The sequence below is a fragment of the Phodopus roborovskii genome, unplaced genomic scaffold, assembly GCF_943737965.1.
Source record: "Phodopus roborovskii unplaced genomic scaffold, PHOROB, whole genome shotgun sequence".
Taxonomy (NCBI): Eukaryota; Metazoa; Chordata; class Mammalia; order Rodentia; family Cricetidae; genus Phodopus; species Phodopus roborovskii.
The window spans coordinates 8,038,120-8,043,067 of record NW_026126447.1 but is presented as its reverse complement, the minus strand read 5'-3'; the positions used below and the strand labels follow the sequence as shown (position 1 = coordinate 8,043,067).

At 42.6% G+C, this 4,948-nt stretch overlaps 1 pseudogene; it reads left to right on the top strand.

The window, feature by feature from the left end:
• The first annotated feature begins 357 nt into the window (after positions 1-357).
• LOC127224891 (ubiquitin carboxyl-terminal hydrolase 8-like) lies at positions 358-4,456 on the top strand (annotated as a pseudogene).
• The last annotated feature ends 492 nt before the right edge of the window (positions 4,457-4,948 follow it).

Below are 4,948 nucleotides of genomic sequence, written 5' to 3'. Positions count from 1 at the left end.
ATTGAAAATGTCATGGCTATTAAATTTTTAAAAGAAAAATTATTTCCTCTGAATGATTCCTGAGAATGAATGCTATAATCTTATTCTCTTGAGAATATTCTAAGAGTTTTATATTGAAATATTATTTACTTCTGTTGTCACCAGAAATTTTCATCTCACAGTGTCCATGGAACTAGTAAGTGCTAAAGTGTTTATGGAAAATAAATACTGGACTAGAGGCACAACACAAGGCAAATCAGGAAGAGGGGATGAACAGCACTGGCCTGTGTCTGAGAGCAAAGGCTGGTTCTCTCTCAGGTGGTGGGTGATGGGCTTCAGGCAAGAAGGCAGGTGTTAACAGAGCGCAGGCATTGCGGAAAGAACTACTTTCATGAGCCACACCATCCATTGTTGAAGTAGGAAAGCGAGCATCACTCATTATGCCTGTTGTAGCTTCAGTACCTAAAGAACTATACCTCAGCTCTTCACTAAAAGACCTCAATAAGAAGACAGAAGTTAAACCTGAGAAAACAAGCACCGAGAATTATGTACACAGTGCTCAGAAAATCTTCAAGGCAGCAGAAGAATGCAGATTAGATCATGATGAGGAAAGGGCCTATGTGCTTTATATGAAATATGTGACAGTTTATATAATCTTATCAAAAAAAAAACCTGATTTCAAGCAACAACAAGATTACTATTATTCAATACTGGGGACCTGCAAACCTCAAAAAAAGAAAAAAAAAAAAGCTGTTGAAGAAGCTGACTCTCTGAGAGCCTTAAACTGAGATATGAAGAGGCTGAATTTCAGAAAAGCTTGAAGAAAAGGACAGACGAGAGGAAGAGCTGCTACAACAGCAGAAAAGGCAGGAAGAAAGGACAGTGGTGCTGTGGCCAAATGCTCTTTGGAGAATGTATGGGATTCCAAAAGCAAAACTCAAAGGATCAATGGTGAGAAGAATGAAATAGGAGGAACTGCAGAGAAAGAAGCAATCACAGCAAAGGAACTATATCAATGATGATGGGTGAAAACATCAGTTTGATTATAATGGATGCTCAAAAAACAGGATTGTCAGATTCTCTCAGTGTTTCTGAAGAAGCTATCAGTCCAGAAGTCACTGCTAGTTGGATTGAAGCAAACCTCTCATATTATTCTAAAGACACTTGGAAAAAGAGAGTAAGTGTGGACTATGTGTTACTGCCCAACTGGTTTAGTTCAGTGAAGAATTTGCTACTTGTGACCACTCTTCAGAGTCTAAAAGATGCACTTTTCAAGTGGGAAAGTAAAACCATACTGCACCATGAGCCTTTGGTGTTGGAGGGAGGCTATGAAAAAATGGCTTCACTGCTATCCGCAGTATACAACAAATGCTAAAGTCACTCCACGCTCTCGCTCTCGAAGCAAAACTGAAGAGGTGTCTGTCTCATTGAATTTTACTTCACTGCAAGAACCAGCTCCTCCCAAACTTCCTGCCCAGATGCCTCCTCCACCTATAGAAGTAGATGAAAATGCAGAAACTGACCAAGATGAAAAAAACGAGACCACTGAACCTGTCTGCTCTAGCTGCACCAGGTACCCCTCCCAAAGCCCACGCTTCACCCATAATTCAGCCAGTGCCTGCTACAAAGACTGTTCCACAGGTTGATCGTATGAAAAAAACAGCAGTGAAGTTGCCTGAAGATCATAAAATAAAATCTGAAAATACAAATCAGAGTGGAAGAGTTCTTCCTGATCGTTCCACCAAGCTAGTATTTACCCCTCTGACTGCCATGTTAACAGATGAAGAAAAGGCTGGTATTCATGAAGAAATTGCCCTTCTCGTGGAGAAAAACAAGCAGGAGAAAGAACAGAAAGAAAAGCTGAGGATGGAAGAACAAGAGCACAAAGCTGGAAAGACAAAGGACTTAGAAGAACATGACATCAGTGAGAACCAACCAAAGGACAGACTGGAGAAAACAGACAGCAAACTGACCAAGATGGAAGACAAAGAGCCCCCAGCAGACAGGGGCCAGGAAGCCACAGGAACCAAAAGACCAAGTAAGAGTGAACATGAGGCTTCTGATGCCAAGATGTCTATGGAAGGTAAAAGGTGCCCCACATCAGGAGTGCAGAAAAGGCAGGAAGATGTGTCCCCTGCATCTGTGTTGGGAGAGCTGAGTGCAAGCAAGAGCCTTTGGCAAAAGCTCAAAGTGAAATGGGATGAATTGTACTAGGACTGCCTTCAGGCCGGGGAAAGTTTCTTGATCCAATCATTGGGACCTTTCTTTACTATCATTCACCTACCAACACAGTTCATAGGTATGTACCTGAAATGGCTCCTTCCTCTGCACCTCCTTCTACCCCTCCTACTCACAAAGTCAAGCCCCAGATCCCTGCTGAGTGCGACAGAGAGCCATCCAAACTGAAGTGATCCTTCTCATCCCCGACATCTCTTAAGCCCTGCAGGAAGAGGAGAAGAGGAGGCCAGCAGTGACCCAGACAGTCAACAGGGAAAACAAGCCAAAAGCTGAGATCTCGAGACTTTCTGTTTCTCAGATTCGGAACCTTAATCCTGTTTTTGGAGGATCTGGACCAGCTCTTACTAGACTTCGTAATTTGAGGAATACTTGTTACATGAACTCAATATTGCAGTGCCTATGTAATGCTCCACATTTGGCTGATTACTCCAACGGGAACTTCTAACAGGACAATATCAACAGGTCAAATCTGTTAGGGCATAAGGGTGAAGTGGCAGAAGAATTTGGTATAATCATGAAAGCCCTGTGGACAGGACAGTATAGATACATCAATCCAAAAGACTTTAAAGTCACCATTGGGATGATTAACGACCAGTTTGCAGGATCCAGCCAGCAATATTCCCAGGAACTGCTTCTGTTCCTCATGGATGATCTCCACGAGGATCTAAATAAGGCTGACAATCAGAAGAGGCATAAGGAAGAGAACAACGATCACCTCGATGACTTTAAAATAGCGGAACTTGCTTGGCAGAAACACAATCACTCAATGAGTCCATTATTGTACTTTTTCAGGGTCAGTTCAAATCCACAGTGCAGTGCCTCACCTGTCACAAAAAGTCCGGGACATTTGAGGCTTTCGTGTATTTATCTTTGCCGCTAGCATCCACAAGTAAATGCACATTACAGGACTGCCTTAGATTATTTTCCAAAGAAGAAAAGCTCACAGATAACAGCAGATTTTACTACAGCCATTGCCGAGCTCAACGGGACTCTCTAAAAAAGATAGAGATTTAGAAATTGCTGCCTATGCTGTTGGTACACCTGAAATGATTTTCCTGGCAGGTGGAAACAGAAGCTGCAAACATCTGTGGACTTCCCGTTAGAAAATCTTGACTTGTCACAGCATGTGATTGGTCCAAAAAAAAAAAAAAACAATTTGAAGAAATATAACTTGTTTTCTGTTTCAAACCACTGCAGAGGGCTGGATGGAGGTCACTACACTGCCTATTGTAAAAATGCAGCTAGGCATCCTCTCTCTCCCCGCCCCCCACCCCCCACTGGAAGGAGCCATGGAGGCCAAGCTAGAGAAGAAAAAGAAGATTCCTGCTGTGCCAGAGACCCTTAAGAAAAAGCGAAGGAATTTCACAGAGCTCAAGGTGAAGCGCTTCTGGGAAAAGTTTGCACTGAAGATACTCCGGAAGGCAAAGAGGAAGCTCATCTATGAAAAGGCAAAGCATCATCACAAGGAATACAGGTAGATGTACCTGAGGGAGATTCGCATGGCTAGGATGGCAAGGAAAGCCGGTAACTTCTACGTGCCTGCAGAACCCAAGCTGGCATTCATCATCGGAATCGAAGTATCAATGATGAGCCCAAAGGTCCGCAAGTTGTTGCAGCTGCTCCATCTTCATCAGGATCTTCAGTGTCACCTTTGTTAAGCTCAACAAGGCTTCAATTAACATGCTGAGGATCCTGGAACCATACATTACATGGGGGTACCCAACCTAAAGTCAGTAAACAAGCTCATCTACAAGCTATGGCTATGGCAAAACCAATAAGAAGAGAATTGCCTTGATGGACAATTCCTTGATTGCTCCATCTCTTGGTAAATACGGCATTATCTGCATGGAGGATCTGATCCATGAGATCTACACAGTGGGGAAATGCTTCAAGGAAGCCAACAACTTCCTGTGGCCTTTCAATCTGTCTTCTTCATGGGGCGGGATAAAGAAAAAGACCACTCACTTTGTGGAAGGTGACAATGCTGGCAACAGGGAAGACCAGATAAACAGGCTTATTAGACAGATGAACTAAGGGGCTGCCTGTGGTATTTTTGTAATCTGGTCAGTTAATAAATAGTCACAGCTTGGCAAACTGAAAAAAAAATGCAGCTAGGCAGCACTGGTTTAAGTTAGATGATCATAAAGTTTCTGCTATCTCTGTGTCTTCTCTGAAGTCATCAGTTGCTCATATCTTTTATACTTCAAAGGAACCACAAGTAACTGATGTAGGCACATAGAGGTGTAGGTTATTATTAAGAGTAAGTTTTCCTGCCAGCCTGGTCCCTCAGCCACACCAGCCCCAAATAACACACAAAGACACTGTATTTGATATAATGCTGTTAGCTCTGTCTTAAATATTAACCCATTTCTATTAATCTAAGTATTTCCACATGGTCTTATCTTACCAGAGAGAAGGCCTGGTATTCTACCCTGGGGGTTCTACATCTTGAAACACCTACCTCTCCCTGAATCCTCCTTGTCTCCTAGCCCTGCCAATCTTGCTTTCCTATTGGCCAATAGTGTTGTATTCATTAACCAATACGAGAAACATATTTACAGAATGACATCTCCCATGAGTTTATGGGCATGTTGATGTTTCAAATCACTAAGGCGCATCTCACAATGCTTACAAAGATGACACATTGCTGCAACTGGCTATGTAGAGGAATTCCAGAATAATGTGGGCTGTGTTATTAGCACCATATAATCAGGTCAGTGCTGTTTATCAA